This window comes from Lissotriton helveticus, chromosome 12, assembly GCF_964261635.1.
Source record: "Lissotriton helveticus chromosome 12, aLisHel1.1, whole genome shotgun sequence".
Classification (NCBI taxonomy): Eukaryota; Metazoa; Chordata; class Amphibia; order Caudata; family Salamandridae; genus Lissotriton; species Lissotriton helveticus.
The window spans coordinates 503333024-503353347 of NC_136073.1; the positions used below are offsets into that span (position 1 = coordinate 503333024).

Consider the following 20324-nt stretch of genomic DNA (forward strand, 5'->3'; position numbering starts at 1 on the left):
AACATCTGCCTCTCCTTTGATGCCCACATTTTTGCCCTCGCAGGGAAATGTTCTTGGATGATGATATTCTTGAGAAAAGTTCTCTATTTGCTACCTGAATCCACCCAAAAAACAGAATTCACCCTATGATTTGCAGGCTGGACTACTGCAATGTTCCCTAGCTGGGTGTATCCTTATCCTGTCTGAACCGGCTTAAACGAATCCAGAACACTGCAGCTTGGGCACTGCTCACGCTACCCAAGTGGGCCTCTATCAGTCCAGCTCTGAGAAAGTTGCACCGGCTGCCAGTGAGACAAAGAGTCACCTTCAAAGCGCTCAGCTATTGCTATACGTCTCTTTCCTCTCAAGGCTCTTATTTTCTTCAGTCTATGGTGAAACCGTATGTACCATCTAGGAACCTAAGATCAGATGAAGCAAAATAAGCAACGATTCTAAAATTCAAAAGGGCTAGAATACGAAGATTCTCCTTTGACCTTCTCGCACCCAAAATGTGTAACTTTCTTACTGTAGAAATTCGGCAAGCCCAATCCGAAATCCTTTTCAGAAGAAAACTAAAAACCTGGCTTTTCGGATCTGGCTGAGATATTTCCCTGGGTTGGGCAACTTATCCTTCCACATGAGTCTGTATTCTAGCACTGGGAAACTTCCTAAGGAGTAGCTATGCGCTCTATAAATCACATTTTTATTATTATAATAAACTCTTTTGTAAATGTGATCTTTTATCATCAAGCATTTGTTTTGGATTACTTCCATTGCAATCAATGATTTTCCTAAATAAGACCAAAATTAGATATCTCACTTTTGCCCCTTGATCTAACTTTAAATCTTATTCAGTCGACATACTAAAAGTAATTTTGCATGCTAGAGTGTCTTGATTCATTTAAACTCTTGGTGTAACTGGTAAATCAACTACTCTCCATTAAAACTGAACATTTATTGGCACATAAATAATAACTCTGTTTTTCTTATGTGCAACATAAGTATAATTAGCTGTTGAACTGAAGTGAGCTACATCTATTCAAGATTCATTACCAAATCTTGTCAAAATGAACATGGATTTGTAAATTATGGGGAGGTGCTTCCCTTACTAAGTCCTCAAGCACATGTCCTACCTTAAAGAATTTATAGTGTGTTAGCTTTACAATCAAGTCAATGTCATCTTAATGACCACTCCTTTACTAGTAATAGCTCTTCTGAGGTCATCAAACTTTTCTAACAGGCCTCTTTGGATACTTTAAGTAATCTTTAAGGGTTTCGCCTGGGGTGGATTGAAACAATGGATTAAAAAAAACATGTTGTTCCTCCCTTTTACCCTATACATTTTGAATAAGAGTTACGCATTCCGAGATCTCCAGTCTAATGTTGTTGAAAATCCCATTCAAAAACCACCTAAAGGTCTACCTCCGATAAGCTTTATTGCAGGTTTACTATAAGAAACATAACCTGGGAAAATTGAATGGTCCATAGACCATGTCTCCTGAATATACATCCCTCACATATTTTAATCCAAATGAAATAATACTATCTCTCATGTCCTCCTACTAATCTAGACTCATTTCCTTTATGTTAAGAGAGTGAGGGACGTATTTGTCAAGGTTTTGTGTAATGCCCTTGTGCCACACAAGGTGGCTCAAGGGTGACGCCAAACCTAAGTGAGATTTATTAAGCCATACTGTTTCCTTTACATGTGTAATGGTCATTAAGCCTGGAGAGCTGTTTTTTAGCTTTGTCTTTTTTAATAGGATAAATGTGTTAATGTTGTCTTTTGTAGCAATGGTTTTAAGTAAGTGTGCTAAAGTAATAATAAACTTCAAACTATTAACCCCTTCGACGCTCATGACGAGCTCAGCTCGTCATGAGGTACACCTCTCGTACACTCATGACGAGCTGAGCTCGTCATGAACCGCGGGTTTTTGCGAACTTCAACGCAGTGCGGAAATCTGCACAGCACGCATGCGGTTAAGCCATGCAAGGGCACTTTTGATGGGCCTGATGGCTTGATAAAGCTAGCGTAATGCAAGACTACTCAAATCGCTGACTTGTGTTAGTCTGTAGCAGGGAAGCATTACATGGGTGGAATGTGAGTGTGCCCATGCATTCTCCATGGATTTTGGCGCATTCCCAGATTTAAAATTAGTAGTAGACCTGGGAATGTGTCACAATGCTACACCTCCTAGGTGAGTCATAACAAGGAGAATATCTTTATTCTCCTAGGGGCATATTATCAAGGACCGGTGTTAAAATTATCGCCGTTTTAGCGGCACAAAACTGCCGCTAAAACGGTGATAATGGGCTTGATAATATGCCAATAGAAACCCATGTTAACACGAGAACATGGGCTTCTATGGGAATTCACAAGGGCCTATTATCAAGCCCATTATCGCCGCTTTAGTGGCAGCTTCCTGCCGCTAAAACGGCGATAATTTTAACACCGGTCCTTGATAATATGCCCCCTAGTTTTTTCATCTTTCTACATGTGCTGCATTCTGCAAGGTGGCTTGCTGTGTTGCGCGAGGGATTGAATCAACCCCTTACGGTTTTACCAGATAATCTTTGAGTACCCATTGTGTTGTGATCATTAATAATCCTTGGGTGAGCATATTTTTTTCATCTTGGCTTTGCTATTAAATGTAACTAATTAGGAGGTGGTGGGTACTTTCCTTTCATACCAATGTGGTACACAGAAGTAATCCTGGGGCAACATCTGGATTCTTTCAGTTCTTGGTTTATCAGTGCTGTCTTAAATGTAACAATTATACAGATACCATTGTTATCTTTATAGTTATAGATTTTTGTTCCTGACTTGCACTTCACAAGTCCTATGGGCTAAATGAACATCAAGGCAATTATAATATCTGCTGCACAGTCCACTGTTGGGACAAGGTTGAACTTTTTAAACCAGGGAATAAGTGAGTTCAACTCGAGATTCTCTTTTTAATTCTGGCCCTCTAATCAACATGAATATAAATGATTCAAGCTCTTAAGGCATCAAATTACGTTGATGGCTTGTACTCATGACATCAACAAGTAGGCAGTGGTAATTTCATCTTTATTGGAAAAAATTCCTTTGTTACTCCTTTTCTCTTCTTTTTTATAAGCAGAGATGATGGTATCTGATTCAGAGGGTCTGCTTGTAAATGCCTGGTACCAGGTTGCCTGCGTAGGTTCTCTGTATCTTTCACTTTGGTAATATCTTCTCCAATATTTCACAAATGATCAAACACACCATTTTGAACATGTACACATTTGTCAAACTGCAATTGATTACTTTAACACTCCTTTCTAGGTTATAACCAAACACTCAAAATGCAGCAATGCAAGATGTGGAGGGTTTTGTCTGACTGTTAGTTATTTGTTCACACTTAGGCGATAGTATGGGATTCATGGAGATTCTCTGCACAAGTGTATTTATGTCAACTTTGATGGTAACTTTCACAACCATGTTCTAATTCTTTTTTGGGGAATTAGTGTGTGGTATACCATGCTTTGCCATTTACATGTATCTATTAGCAGTATGTGCACTGTACATGTGGTGAAGACCGTTACCTTTTATGACTTATCCAGTTGCAGAAGGTATATCAGTACAAGTTTTAAAAAAATTGTCCTCTATTGTTTTTTAATGCTTGAAATTGAACATTTTGGAACGTACTTGACCAATTGGTCTCTAGACAGTCATCTTGAGGTTTCTGCTACATCCTTCCTCTTATTTGTAGATTTTGAGTTGGTCATAGCTGCCATTTTTACCCTAAGCTACTTAACATGATAAAGTTACAATATTTTACATGTTTGAAATGGGTGCAAGTCCACAGCCCCAGGCTTCCCTAAATCTCTTATATTTAAGTTTTCTAAAGAGTGATAAAGTTCATAAAGACCAGCAGCAATTGAAGGAAAAACAGATGCCAAGAGAATGCATGATTTGCTTAAAGGAGGCATATAGCTCGAGTGATAACTCATTTGCCAGCAATAAGGTGTAAGATAGTGTTGTACACTGCCAGTGTACTGCAAACCTTACAGTACTATTCTGTTCAGCCAGAGCTAAAGACGTTTGCATTCCCATTGCAGAGATATGAACCAACAATAATTTCCGACCACTCCATCGTCTCCTTGGTGTTTGATAGGTCTGCCATAGGCTCAGGCCTGGTCCATATCATAATCATGCTCTATGCAGAATAGTTTTCTCTGCTTAGCCCAGCCCCTAACTGGCACATCCCGGTGGGGAAATAATGCAGATCATGGCAGTGTACCTCTCATCTGTGGAGCATGCACAGCAATGTAGACTCTGCGTCCTGGCACAGGGCTCGTGGCATGTGGAAGAGTACTGCTAGCAGAAACTTTGAGTTAGACAGAATGTTCATTCAGATCCAATAGTTTCTAATCATTCCATACACAGAAACAGATCTCTGCTGATTAATGTCCCTTGATTTCCCAGTAGACAGTCTGGATCAAACAATTGAGAGAGTCCAACTAATATCTCAGTTGGACATCTGATTTAACTTTCCATTATAGGACAATAAGCACTGGCAATGGTTTCACGCTTACTGGTTGTATTTAGTTCTTGGGGCTGTTTTGTTTGAAGATCTCTCTAATATATGTAATCTCTTTCTATTTCTATAGTTGTGCGGGAGAAGGGAAAACCCAAGTAGTCTAACCTCTGCACACTGCTAAGCTTTATACATGGATGCTAAGGTGAGCCCTACAGTGGATATTTGTTAGTTAATCTGCAAATTACAAAATATGGTATGAACAGATTGTGAGCATATCCAAAAAAGCAAGGACCTTATGACCTGATTTAGATTTCGGCAGACGTGTTACTCTGTCACAACGGTGAGAGATTCCTGTCTGCTGATATTATAGTCCCATAAATCCTATGGGATTTATATTTCTGCAAACAAGATATCCGTCACCTTTGTGACTGAGTAATTTGTCTGCTGAAGTCTAAGTCAGGCCCAGAGTGCCAGATATATTAAGGATCTTTGGCTTTTGAAAGGGTGCCAGTTCTCATAATCAGTCCATATGTGACTGCAAATGACCTTTGTGTATGTGTGAAATCAAAATTTCAGTTCAGTAACACATTAAAGATTTGCAATTTGGGTTTGTGACAACAAATTGAGGGGCATTTTTACAAGGGCCATATCTCCGCTTTTTTGACTTTTAAACCCAAAAAAGCAGAGATTAAAATATCGCCCTATTTACAAGAGGTTGCTAACATGCATTAGCGCATATTAGCACCCTTTTTTCCGACACCTCCCTTTGCATCTCTAATGAGATGCAAAGTGGGCATCACTGGGCAGTACAACCTCGTAAAAATCGCTGATGTGCACATCGCGATATTTACAAGTAGGCCCACGCATTTTAACAGACATTAGTTTTGGGCAAAAAACGCTGTTTTCGCCAATAATTTACGTCTGCTAAAACCATGACTAACCCATACCTAACATGGGGGGTGGGTGGATTCCTGTGTTACGACCACATGGTTGTATCAACAAGCATATCAACATTTTGCAGGGTACATCGCTGGAAAACCAGCGATATTCCATGCAAAACAGCGATTACCTCTCTATCGCTGGAATTTATATCGCCCTTGCACTCTGCGTTATAAATACAGCACAAGCATGGCAATAAATTCCAGTGATAAACGGCGATACATATAAAAGCCGTAAGCGTGCTTTGTGATATTTATCGCTGTCTGTTGTAATTATGCCCCAGAATTGGTATTTGGGAGGAGTGTGTTTAGGGCATTTCTTCAAAATATTGATGCATTAATGTTTTGCAACTAAAATACAGTCATTAAACATTAGTAATTCACGGATTATAGGAATATAGTGGTAAAACATTTGTAAAGCGGAAAGAGATCCTGGTGATGAAAACATTTTTAAGAGTAGGCAGTGGTTCCATGGACCACTGCCTAGTCTTAAAAAATGTTTGTTAAACTTTTCATTTTTTAGTAATGCATACTGTTTCCCTGTAAGAAAACTGGCTGCATTTAAAAAGGAAAAAAATGTATTATTTTTAAATCAATCACAGACATGGTGGACTGCTGACTCCAGCAGGCCAACATCCCGATGATGACAGTAAATGATAGTGGGTCACAATTTGTGATCTCCATCATTAATAGTCTTGAGGTACGTCTCATTGAATCTCACTACGATTCGTATTTTGTGAGCCAGCCTATTAGTACATGGGTCGGCTCACAAAATAACAAACTGGTCACTAAAATACTGGTCGCAAATTGCAAGCAGTATTTTGTGACCAGTTTTAGTGCGCCTACCGGTTAGGCTCTAAATCCCTTCAAGGTGGCATATTGCCCACCGCCGCACAGTTTTTGCTTTATGTTAATTGATCTGCCATGTAACTGGCAGGTGAACTATTAAAATTATGGTATGGCAATCCTCTAAATGGTTTTATTACATTCAGCAAGGACATCCTTATTCTTGCCATGTTTAGTTTCCCCACTAATAATCTAAACTCAGATTTAAGGTCAGTAATAGTTTACAATTAAAGGTTTTATATAATGTTGGTATTAGTGTGTTTCTTTAATTATAGACTTCATTTGAACAGTATTCATCCTATCCTTCATTGTCAGTTTAAGGTTTCCATCATCTTAAGTTTAATAATCAAGTGGACATACTTTGAGTTGCAGGCCTCATTGATGCTATCTCTAACTCGTATACCAAGACGTCACACTTTTCTTTCAGAATGCTGAACATGAAATGGCTTTTAATGTAATATTTCTCAAAGTGGCCTGTTGTCCAAAGACCACAACATTGCCACAGAGGAGAACAAGGATTGCAAAGACTAGCATGGTCGTCAATGTAAACAAACATTTTATGGATTGTATTCTTCATATTGATTACATGCACCCTTCTAATGATATATTGCTGCTGCTACAGTTCAGTTTCTATGACTAGCCAGTGGGATTTGCAAGCATTGATGCCTGGGCATACTTGTCCAAATTAATCAATTACTGAAATGCTTCAAAATCCTAAAGACAATAGATGGGTATTAGTGAGGGTTGCCCATGTGCTTCTGTGGTGCTTTGCAGTCAGACACTGCTTTCATAGATTTTATATAATGGTAAGTAAATTGATGCCATATTTTGTGTTGCTTTGCATCAGTAGAGCATTCATGCAAAGACCCTAGTGTCTTGGACATTTAAGTGTATTTGACTTAGATGAATACATTTGATTATTCCAATGCAATATCACATTGTGTGAGACAGGTGGGTCGAAATGGCATAGAATAGGAGGGCACATTTATGCACAAATGCTTTCTATATGGATAATAAAGTTACTCCTTGTTAGAAATGGGGTTTTTGTTAGGCTAGGGTATGCACCTAAGCCAGGCAAAATCCACCACTCTAGTCAGGGTAAGACAGTTACACACCCAACATAACCCTGTTCACCCCATTGGTCGCTTGGCAGAGCAGTCAGGCTTATCCCAGAGGCAATGGCTAAAGCATTTGAACAACATACATACACACACCAGTGATACACTAGGCACACTACAAAAAGAGACTCTACATAAGGTTATATAAAAATATTCCTTGTATTGTACATGAAACACTTTAGACCATAATCACATAAATTACGTTGCCAAACGGGCGATTATCATGACATAACCTAGGTCTTAAATCACTTTGTATTAAGGCAATGGTCATAACCGCATAGGTAGTGCAATCAAGTAAAGACTTTATAGGTTGCATATACTACAAAAACACCTTCACTGCACATATATGGTGGATCTGAAAGTAATGTCTGTTATCCTCACAAATGCAAGGCATACATGATATAAATTATCCGATCAGGGAATGGAAGGCAGTAGTTTACACTGTAAACAACACAGGGACCATAAATACGGTGCCAACATATGCCTATCATCGTAGATTACCATATACAGCACATGAAGCAGCACCTGCGCTCCTATTATTGGGTATCTGGTGTCCCTGTTCCCTCCAAGTAGGTTCCTGGTCCACCTGCCACAAACAACAGGGAATATAGTAATTTGCCTGGTGCAAAGAGCACTCGAGTGTCAGTGTCAGTCAGTTAAAGTAATGTTTATTTAGTCTGTTGGTCTTTAAACAACACAAATACAAGGATAGTCCCCTTATATAACATTTCTCAATTTGTATACAATTCTAACGTCATAAATATTTTCATCAGCAATTTTGTGGCTAAAAACAATATTGTTTAAAACTGCCTGATTATAGACATACCAGTTCATTACACATACTAGATAAAAATGTAAAAAATGTCTAAAAGGGTGTTCCCTGTCTAAAATTCTTCTACCAGAATCAAGTTAAAATTAAAACAATTTCTTTTTAAAGCCTTCATTTCTCACTATGTGTTCCATTTCTAAATTACCTAAATACATAGCTCATCTTATGCTTCAAGCAGGGCCTTTTTTACTGCAATCATGAACTTCCAAACACTATTGCAAAATCCTGGTAGTGCATATCAACAAGGAGTTCTACAGCTTGGGCATGGTTCTTAATTCCATAATTTGAGAACATTGGGCATAGGATCAATTCCCACAAGGGTAACACTTTTAAACAATTCTCCAATATGTTCAGAATATCGCATTTTGTGTCTAGCTTACATGTACCCTTCTCACCAGGTTGAATCGTTCCATTTTTATTCTCTCATTTATTATCCAGGGGTTAACACCTATTCTTATTCTTAATATTTCACACCTAAGCCAACACTTTGGAAATATGTCATAAGTAATTTGGTAATAAAGGGGAGAGGATGTAGCCTTACAGCTAGGGTGGTTGACCTTGAAGCTGGGAACTGGGTTTGAGTCTCGGCAATGACGCTAAACATCCTGTGATTCTGGGCAAATCACTTTATCTCCCTGTGCCTAACAAAAATTAATGTGTCCTTCTGTAACAAAACTGTTGCTCATGTAAAGCGCTCTGATACCCGATTCGGGTCTAGTTTGCGCTATATAAAACTCTATCAAAAAAGAAATGTCCAAATATGGGAAACAGACATCCTTCTACCAAGAGTTTAGCATGAATTGCACCGATTTTGTCTCTCAAACACTGCCAGTCATTTTCCTGAGATAAATCCTTCCCTAAAATTCATAGTTGGCCCTTTAAGGTTTCTACTTGCAACATCTGTTAGCATACCCTCATCTTCATATTCCCACATACAGATTCCAATTTCTTTCTCACTCCTTTGGTCCATTTTAAATCACTTTACTGGATCTCTTTCTTACACCACTGGGAGACTTTCTGTTTCTCTCACAAGTCCAGTCTTTTCCAAAATCTTATTAGTGCCACTTGGGCCTGCATGTTCCATAAAGTCATACCCATCTCCTGTCTTATTGCCTGTATCATGGATGAGCCTAGTAGGGACATTAAGGTCTTTATGCATTTCCCTTCCTCAGTGTCCCACCCGCGATTACCGCTGCTACAAAGTAATTCTGCTCCTTATTGTAGTTATAGAGGTATTGTGGCCATAAAGGCTTTCGTTATAGGCCTATGTGACATATCCCCATAGTAATGGTTACATTTTTTCAAACCTCTCACCAATGTAAGGACCTTAGCAGTTAGGGCATCCATATCGGTATGCCAATTCAGGTACCTTTCAATTCAGGCGCCTGGATATTTATATTTGTTTACTGTTTCCAGTTTTCTGGGGCCTAGGTACCAATTAAACATGTCTACTTTTTCCTCAAAGCACAGCATCTTGGTTTTATTATTATTTACAGTTAGGTATTTGGACCTACAATGTTCATTGAATGCATCCAGCTTTCTCTAGAGATCCATCTCTGTCTGATCTAAAAGTATCAGATTGTCTGCATACAGCAAGCAAGATATCTGTTTGCCATTCATTCTACGGCTTGCACTTCTGGCCACCACAAGGGCAGTTGGTAGATCAGCTAGAAATATGGACAAGAGTTGTGGGGCCAACACACACCCTGTCTTAATCCATTATTAATAGCTATTTTCTGTGTCAATGTCCCCTCAGTGTTCTTAATGAACTATGCCAAGTTTTACCTACGCAGCTCATGTATTATAGACAGTAATTCCTTTGGAATGTCATATGGCAATTCCGGTCAAAAGCTGCACTGAAATCTACAAAACAGCAGAGCAACCTGCCACTCTGCTTGACTGATTTCTGTGCGATAGCCCAGAGGGTAAATGAGTGCTCAATTGTGGAGTGGCCTTCCTTGATACCACCTTGTTCTACTGGCATGATTGATCTTTTTTCCACCCATTCCTTCAGTATTCAGTATTCACAAGATTATTTTCATGAATGCGTTTTCTTCTACATCTTCTACATCTAGGAGATTGATCACCCTATAGTTTTTTGGGGCCTTCACATCTCCTTTCTTATGTACCGGTCTAATTATGGCACCTCTACAGGTATCTGACCTGTATCTAAAATGATTAAAAACATTTGAGATAGTACTTCAGCCCACCACTCTGACCGTGTCTTTATTATAATCGCAGAGAGGTTATCAGAGCCAGCTGAACAAGTTAAGTTTAGTTTTACTATAATCCGTTTTGTGATGTCTACCGGAAAGTGTACTTTTATATCTTCAGTTATAAACCAGGGGGAGAAGGAGGATTAAGAGACTAGGTCGTCCTCCAAAGTCTTGACGCACAAGTAGGATTCCAGATTACTGGGTTCCGAGACCTAGCTCATGTTGAGGCAACTGACCTCAATGATCAGTGAAACCTTGCAAGAAAGAAATTTTCTTTCTAGTGTCCCCTCACTCACCGGGGTTACCCCACGGTGACATGCTTCATCATTGGGGCCATCCCAGTTCTCTACGAAAAGGGGCGTGCTACGACTCACGAACTACGCAGGAGCACTTTATTGTGAAAAAATATGTGTTGTGCAGACAAGTGGTGGAGTGGGTGTAGGTGAGTTAAAAATACAGTGCTTAGTGGGCCTCAACAGATTTATTATGCTCCTAGACAGGTATATTAAAAGTGGGGTGTGTATCACTGTTATCCAACCTATAATGAGGATTGGTTCAGTGAAAGGTCAACATGTTTCATGCTACCCCTAGCATTTCTTCAAGACCATACAGGGACCAGCCCTGTATTTGCCACTCCTATGTCCCCAGATAGGGAGTGATTAAGTAAAAAACACTCTTATTACCAAAAGCATGCGTTCGTAGTAGAAAAACATACGTTTGTACTGATTTCAGGTTCTGTAAAGAAAAAACACACAAAATTAGTGGCCTTCATACCCTTCCAAAGGAAGGGTCACATAGTATTCCTTCACGCCGCACTCATCCGATAATATAGTGGATGGTTGCACCATATTGGTGCGTGCAGACTTACATGCCCAGTGTTGGACGTTTAATATGCTAAGTGATTGTGAATTCACTCATAGAAACAACAACGGACTTAATGTGACCGAGACGATAGACACAGAAAACATATAACAGATACAGAAGGTAAGTAAAACTCTCAATATTTACTTGGTATCGTGTTTAATAGCACTTCATGGTCTCTCAGGGGGTGCGATTTCACCTTGTGGACACACTGCTGTTGGTCTGTGAAAGAGTAAATGGGAAGATCAGTAAATGTCAGTTCCCAAAATTACTATCAGTTATGCACAGACGCGATTCATCGTTCGTCCAGTGCAACATATTTCGGTTAGAAAAAGCACTTACTTCCTTATAGGTGAAAACGCTTGGCTATACCTATTCACTGCCTCCCCGGGACCGCATCTCGCTCGTGTGCAGCTCCGGTACGCTTATGTGAAAGTAGGCTTCCGGGTTTCCTCCCGAACCGCTAGACCGAATGGTCACGGCGGCCATCTTAGGAGTATGTAATCCCGTGGTATAATAAAGGATATTGAGAAGTGGTGACAGTCTCAATAGAGTTGAAGGGCGAGTAACGCGTGAAAAGGTTATCCACACAATTTGGTGGTGCGATTAACAAATGCATTTAAAACAGTTACTTATGCTTGAATTTGAGAAGGAAAAAATGGGAAACCAGTCCCTCATTTTTTTAGAAGATAGTAAAAACTAAGTTGAGCTTAGTGTTAATACTTGTAGCTCAAGAAGAGCTCTACCGAGTGTCTGAAAACAGGATTTTTTAGTAATTACGGTAGAAAAGTCAAGTATGAGATTACAAAGCTGCAAAAACACGTGCAAAATAATCTTATGCAAAGAAAATTTTGCATAATTCATGATCAGCTACTTGTGGAAATTATTATCACAGAGAACAAAGAATTAGTTTTGGGGATTTGTAATGCCACTAAAAAGTCCCAAAAGAAAAAGTAAAAGTGGCCTTGTTCTGTGGACCGCTACTTGTGAAAATTAGGAAATGCCAAACCAAGAGGGGTTTATAAGGCATCATGATCATTCTGTTAATTGATTTCAAATTAGATTGCACATGTCATACAAACCTTTCTTGTCCTTCCCTGTGGACATATCACTTTATGCATAGGGGTTTAGGGATATAATGCACAATGGTTACTGTATATTGGTGCTGGTGCCATATTTTCAAAAGGGTCATGAATTCATGTGGGCGCCCCATCTGGAATAGAAAAGTACATCAACTCCTGAAAGCGCCCCACGGAATGTCATCATTGAGCCCCAGGGTATCCATATGGAGTTTGAACACCCATCTTTGTTCACGCTCATGGAGTATTCTTTCTTGGTTTTCTTTGGTTTTTATACATTCCAGCACTACCCATGTCAGATCGTTGGGTGTATGATTCTTTTCAATGAAGTGATTCGTCATACGTGTAGTTGCTCGTTTGCACCGGATATTGCTCCTGTGTTCGACTATCCGGGTGCTGACCTTCCGTGTGGTCATGCCAATGTAATGTAAATTGCAAATACAGGTGATCAAGTACACAACTCCACTAGTATTGCAATTTGAAAATTGTTTTAACTGCCATGAGGTGTTGTTATTGAAGGTGACTGTCTTTGTGGTTGATGTCAAATGACACACACTATAGTTGCTGCATGGGTAGTGGCCATTTGGTAAAGGTTGTAGTCTGTTAGTGTTATTTGTTGGTTTTGGACGGGTATGGACCAAGTAGTTTCTCAGGTTCATCCCTCGGCGATGGCTAAACATTGGCATAGGTATGTCAAGGTCTCCACTGTTGACAATAGGCCAGTGTTTTTTCACTATTTTGGTCACTTGATCTGACACTTTATTAAAAGTTGTGATGCAGATTGGTCTTTTGTTCTCAGCGGCATCTTTTACTTTTTGTTCCAAAAGTGCATCCGTCTGATTATTTCCGGCCCTCTTCTTGGCATTCTTTATTAGTTTGTTTGGATAATTTCTTTCCTTTAGTTTCTTGCTTAGGTTTTCTGCTTGCATTAGATAATCCTGTTTGTTTGTACAGTTCCTCCTTAACCTTAAGAACTGTCCAAAAGGGAGGTTTTGTTTGAGGTGTCTCGGATGGAAACTGTCATAGGTCAATAAACAGTTTCTCGCAGTTGGCTTAAAATGCGTAGTTGTTATTAATGTTCCTGCATCTGCCAAAATATTCAAGTCCAGAAATATCAAGTGGGATCTACTCATAGTGTTGGTAAATCTCGAGATCTGTCCTGTTGGTTTAGCCAATTGAAAAAGCAATGGGCCTCTTCCTCACTTCCTTCCCATATCACCAGAACGTCATCTATATAACGCTTCCATAATTTAATATGGTGCCTATAGGGGTTCACATTATGCAAGATCTTTTTCTTTTCAAGATGATGTACATACAATCCCGCTATGATCGGCGCAAATGTGCTGCCCATGCTGGTCCCGTGTTGTTGGCGGTACAGTGTTTCTTCGAACCGAAAAAAGTTTTCTGTGAGGGCGAGTCGGCAGCATTCCAACACCACATGCCTTGGTGTTTTGTTTTCCCATTCAGAATCGAAGAGGACCTCTTCCAGTATTTCCAGGGTTTCTTTATGCGGAAGACTTGTATAAAGACTCTCCACGTCCAGACTGATGAGGATGCTGGATGTGGGGTCAAAACTTTGTTCTTTTAGTAGACAAAGGACATCTTTGGTATCTCGCAGATAGGTGTCTGTTTTTTGCACCAAAGGTCTTAAGAATGCGTCAGCGAATTTTGAAAGAGGTTCTAGAATAGAGCCTATACCAAAGACTATAGATCTTCCCGGTGGTTTGTCCATGTGTTTGTGAATCTTGGGAATTGTGTAGAAGTAGGGTGACCGGTTTATTGTTGACTAGGAATTTGGTTTCTTTTTTGCTCACCCAGTCATTGGCTAATGACTCTTCAATTAGGTACGCGATAGATATTCTCAACTGTTCTGTAGGATCCTCTTTGATGATGATGTAATTTCTGGCATCAGCTAGAAGTCGTAGACATTCTTGTCTATAGTCTGATGTATGTTGTAGGACAATAGCCCCACCCTTGTCTGCTGGTTTTATAATCACTGTACTGTTCTTGGATAGTTCCTGTAATGCTTGCGGCTCCGTATTGCTTGTATTCTGGAACACTGATCATTGAGGTCAGTTGCCTCAACATGAGCTAGGTCTCGGAACCCAGTAATCTGGAATCCTACTTGTGCGTCAAGACGTTGGAGGACGACCTAGTCTCTTAATCCTCCTTTTCCCCCTGGTTTATACCTGAAGATATAAAAGTACACTTTCCGGTAGACATCATAAAACGGATTATAGTAAAACTAAACTTAACTTGTTCAGCTGGCTCTGATAACCTCTCTGAAAATTTTCTTTCTTGCAAGGTTTCACTGATCATTGAGGTCAGTTGCCACAACATGATCTAGGTCTCGGAACCCCGTAATCTGGAATCCTACTTGTGCTTTTATATCTTCAGCCACCCCATCACAGGGTATTTTATCCCTTTTTACAGGCTCTAATCTCCTGCCATACAGGTCCCCCAAATACTCTTCCCATGCGGCTTCCTCCACCCTGCAATTCATTGCCCCTTGTATCTTGAATGAGCCTACCTGTATTAACTTCCAAGAGTTTCTTACATTTTTTGCTTCAATTGCTTCCAGCAGATTCCCCAACATTTCTCTTTGAATTTCCTTTTCTGGTTACGGATTAGCATTTTATACACTTTCCTCATTTTTACTAGATTAATATACCATTCAAGGTCATACTCAAATCTGAGGCTTCTCTCCCCCTTTCTTATTACCCCCTTTAGTTTCTTGCATTCCCCACTAAACCAGTCCATTCTTGTTCTATGACTACCTCGGTTCCTCTTAGCTCTTGATTCATCGTCTTTTATTTTTACCCTCAGACATTGCACCACTTGTCTAATTATTTTTTCCTACCATTCTAGGTTTTGTATCCTAGCATTTTCCAGGCTTAAGTTCTGTTGGAACTTAGAGTAGTCTAGTTGTAGGAGGATTACTATGTCTTGTGAACTCTTTTATTTTTGCAAAGTTCCAGGCATGCACAAAAATTTAAACAATTAGGCAGGATTGCGAATCTACCTTAAACGTTTGCTTAGCAGGGCAGTCAGCCTCTATTTTGCCATTCAAGCAAAACAAGCCCTTTGACCACTAGGTGGCGATCGCGTGCGCGGCACCAGCAGAGCAGGACTACAGAACAGAACAGAAGCTGTGCCGGAGCCGAAAGTGGCACCGGAGGCGGCGTGTAGCGTGTAGCGAGCGGGCCCCTAGGTCTAGGGGGAGTCCGCTTGCCGTCCAACCTCTGCCTCATCTTCAACCTAAGGTCGAGGTGCCGAGCCGAGCGGCCATACAGCAAAAGGTTGGCCCAAGCTCCGGCGCGACCTACTCCACCCACGGACCTGCCGGCCGGCCCGCCTGCCTCCTTGTTTGCTAGCTTGGAGCCACTTGAAGCCACAAAGGAGCGGTGAGGAGAGGCTTCGCCCGAGGAGGGCGCAGCGGGCGTTTCATTACTGGTGTCTGGTGTCCGGCACCCAGCTCTGGGCAGGCAAGCTACGAGCAACGGGTAAGCAATTGTACAACCCGGCGTTATCTCCTCATCCTTGTTGCCTCTGCCACACAGCCCCAGGATCCAAGGGACCTAAGGGAGTGAGGCCAGCCGAGCTTAGGGCGGGGGCCAGGGTCCAAGCACGAGCGCGGCAGCCGTTAGAGGCAGCTGCCAAGTAAGAGCCCGGGGGGCAGCTTAGGCCAATCTGACTAGGTCCGATTTGGCGGGAGGCACCCCCTGAGCACTCCGCTCGGTTGCAGACCAGTCCTGCGATACTTCCTTTTCCACTTCTCGCCTCTCCCACTGATCCCAGTAGCCATCTAGTTACCATCTCATCACCTCATCACCTCATCCCATGGAGAGAATCACATGCTAAAGGTGAAAGAGAAGGAGAAAGGGGGAGAGTCAGTGGTCCACCGGGATGGCAGGAGAAACCCATCCCCTCAACCCCTGCCGGAGGGAGCACAATCTATCCACCCCCAAATCAGGGCTAGCCTCCCCAACTCGTCATCACTTAACTACTAACCAACTACATACTTTTACCACCCATCATCTCTATTCAAGAGCTCAAAAGCCTACCGCCCCTGTCAGCTCAAGGGTGAGGTGCGGAAGGCGGAAGGCGGAGTGGCCGAAGGGAGCAAAGTAAAAAAGGGAAGGAAGCAGGCTCCCAAAAAAACCCCCAAAAAAACATCTGTACCACTGTACCATCATGAGATCCGGGAAAATTAGAATAAACCCCACAATTAAGAAAAGAAAAATGAACGAAGGAACCCACGATTCCTCTGATGAAGACCTAGCAGAGGCGCAGGCCACAGTTGCCGACACCCCCACAGAATTAACATCACAACCATCCTCACATCTAAAAAATTCCGAGATCACAGACTTTTTAATCCTTCCCTCATCACCATCCGTGCTGCAGAAGCCCACACTCGCTAATAGCAATAAGAGAACAACTCAGTCAGTGGGTTCGATGTCGTCAGTTTTGCAGCCTCTGAGCAATACCCCACGAAAGATCAGTTATAAGCCTTGGAAAACACCCAACAAACTCACAGTTAAAGCACAAATAAACTTAACGGAAGCAGCAACCCACGCAAACGCCCACGCGGAGGTATCAATGGTAAAAACACCAAACTTCCCAACAAAGCGTCGCTCATTAAGTCTGGGTTCCTACTTTTGTACGACAGAGACTGACCCTGGGACCGCAAACCCAGCGTCAAGAACGACATTAGTAACATACTAGACAAGGACGTAACCAGCACAGGCATGGTCGAAAGGCACCAAGACGACCAGGACTATCGGGACGAACACAGAAAAGGCAAGGTTCCCCCTAAACTGGAATGAGTCATGGCACAGCAGGGTCAACAATGCACAGATGGCCCCGATGGCCAACCGAAGGAACAAATAACACCTAAACCTCAATCCCTCTCATGTCCAGAAACTCGGGAAGCTAACAATTGCATTCGCTCTGGCAGTTTAATAATTCACCATGAGGCAAACTGTCAAACACCGAACGGTCCGTCTGGGCTATTCCCCCTTCATTACTCTATTTGTTCACCAACCAAAACAACCCCTCCTAAAGGATATGAGCCCATAAAAATAAGGGAACATGGAACACTTACCCCAGGCACAGGTCAGGGTGGAGATCCCCAGGTGCTGGTGCGGAATAAGCCAGGGGCCAAAGTCAGGACCAGTTTACCATCCTCTAGCAATCAAACAGACAACATGCCACCGGTGCAGGCACCGCTGTGGCCACCATTTATCAGTATTATGGAAACCATTTCCTCAGCACTACTCCGACACTCTGAAAAATTAGAGCTATAGATAGACCTCCTACAAATTTTGGCATCTCACGTGGTTGGCATAGACAGCAAGATACTAGAGCTTAATTCTCTCATAGAGCGGGTTCAGCAAAACCCACACACAACATTCCACGAATGCCAGTGTTCGGAAACAATGAACCAACTAAAAGTTTTACCGACCATCTTAACAGTCATTGTATGGGAAGTCCAAAACAAAACAAAAGAGCACCAAGACATCATGGAAACTCACTCCACCGATACTCCATCTGATAACTTGATAAGCATAACCAGCGGTGACATCTCAATTGGCGAGGACCTTGGGTCAGATGCAACGGAAGGACTCCCAATGACAGTTCATTTACCAACAGTACACATTGCAATTCTAGAAGACCTCACTCCCCAAGACAACCGCACTCAGGACCCAGCTAACCTAGGGAGCGAGGATCCTGGCCCTCTACCCTACGGGCATCAAAAACAATTTATCTCCTCAACAAAACGAGAACGCAAGAGATTAAGGAAATCCAGGCAAAAGAAGCTGCAAAGAAAAAAAAAACACCACAGCCCAACAGGCTCCAGGGCCAAGATCCCTTGGGAGCCTGCAGTCAAAAAACGAACCTGATTCCAGAAACAATCCCTCAAGAACCAAAGTTCAAAGACGTAAGCACCAAGGTTCAGGAGGAGCAAGGGGAAACCTGGCAGGGATCCCTACCTCCAAGTTTGCCCCACACAGTCACATCAATAGAATCGGCCAGCTGCCAAAGTGCACACACTCCCACACAAGACCATCCAAAAATGCAACCGGAGTACGGCCCTACAGTGCAGAATCCCCAGGCAGAACAAAAAAGCATTACGCCCTGCTTCCGGAAAAGGACAAAGGCACAAAACGGAACTCCTCGCCCAAAGGTGCAGCATCAAAGACCCTCTATCGTAAGCTGCGACCTCCCCATATCCCTCCAGTATGCTCCCGCCCCCAAACTAGCAGCCCAGTCTACTATCCCATTCCAGGGCAACTCAGTCAAGATAGCCAAATCAATCACCGAAACAAGGAACAAGGCGCAAGAAGAAGATCCTGACTTAATGTACCCAGCTGGCTCACTTATACACAAAATTATTCCGCACTATAGCTCAAGGGGGAAGCACGATATTCTCAATCGGAGTGCCATCCTAAAATTAACCAATCTGATAGAACCTCTGAGTCATTTGAACACCAACCATATTGAAAGCATCGAATTTCACCCAATTGCAAATACCAACGGGAGAGAAATGACAGTGGGAACATGGAAGGATCCCATGATAGCCAAGGAATTTTGGCAAAACAGAGACATATTCGCAAAATGGGGAATTGAAATCAGACCGGTTCCATTGGAGAGATATCCGGGCCCATTATTCTTGCTGGTCGAGGAACGTTCACGTCCAGGCAGTGGAGTACTTCGGGGGGCAGTCGGCTGTTCAGAGAGCACCAAGGGAGGATGGTCCAACCTACGAATCATCCACCAAGGCACGTTAGGTGGACCAACTGAGAGACGCAAAATCTTACCCCCAACAGCTAGTCCAGCAGCCCATATGACAATTGAAGCGTGAACACAAAATCTGAAAATATGTTCATGGAACATAAACGGGTTGGGAGGCAAAACAAAAGACGCCGACTTACTAGCTTTTCTAAATAAATTTGATATCATCTTACTCCAGGAGACTTGGTCAACCACCGCGGAACAAATTGACGGCTTTAAAGAAATTCAACTACAGGCCATCAGAAGAGGTAACACAGGCAGGGCCGCAGGAGGCCTATCGACCTACCTGAACACCAGCATTCCTTGGTCTTATGTTACCATTGATACAGGACAAAAATGGATCTAGTGCATTAAAATCAAGCTACCTCCCGATCCGTCTACAAGTCCTTTTGGCCCTCAAGAGTCTCGGCAATTGGTAATTTGTAACACCTACATACACCCGGATGTAAAGAAGAAACCAGAGAAAATCCTGACCCTAAAGGTGCTAATAAAATCAATGCAATCCACTTACCCACAGGCGGGGCTGGTGGTGTCAGGAGATCTGAATATGTTCCTTCTATTTAAGGACAATGCCCTGAACAGCAACCGAAATAAACAGAATGACAAATCCATCCCTCCAATGGTATTATACCATCAAAAAAAGGATAAGCACGGCCAGCAGTGCGCACAAATGCTCACCGAAGTCGGACTTATCGTCCTGAATGGCCGCTTTCCCCAAGATCAACCTGCGTCCCTAACCAGAACAACTAAACAGGCTCAAGCTGTTCTAGACTACACCATAGTGGACTCAGACGTCTTACAAACAATAGTTTCCTTCAGCATAACTCACCGGTTGGAGAGCGACCACAGCCACAATCAATTGTACTGAGCCATCTACACATTAGGGCATCAGCATGCAATGATCTGACCGAACCTTCGTGTCTATACAATCTCAAGCGATTAGTATGGAATGGAAAGAACGCTGAAGAAATAACGGAACATGCGAAAAGAGCGCATGCGGAGGCTACCGGGACCAGTCAAACATCTCTTCAGGACAAGTGGGAAAAGATCATCATCACCCTAACAGAAAGATTCGGCCACTAAACACACACAAATAAAAGGAAACCATGCAAGGCATTCCAGGCGCCCTTGAGCTCAATACTGAGTAAAAAAAGGATT

General features: G+C 42.0%; 1 long non-coding RNA gene across 1 annotated transcript in view; it reads left to right on the forward strand.

Moving 5' to 3' along the window:
* Positions 1–20324, forward strand: part of LOC144799596 (uncharacterized) — a 313426-nt gene that overhangs the window by 260101 nt on the left and 33001 nt on the right. The window contains exon 4 of the long non-coding RNA XR_013603843.1: positions 4615–4686. This is a non-coding gene — a long non-coding RNA (uncharacterized LOC144799596). The remainder of the gene's footprint in view (positions 1–4614; positions 4687–20324) is intronic.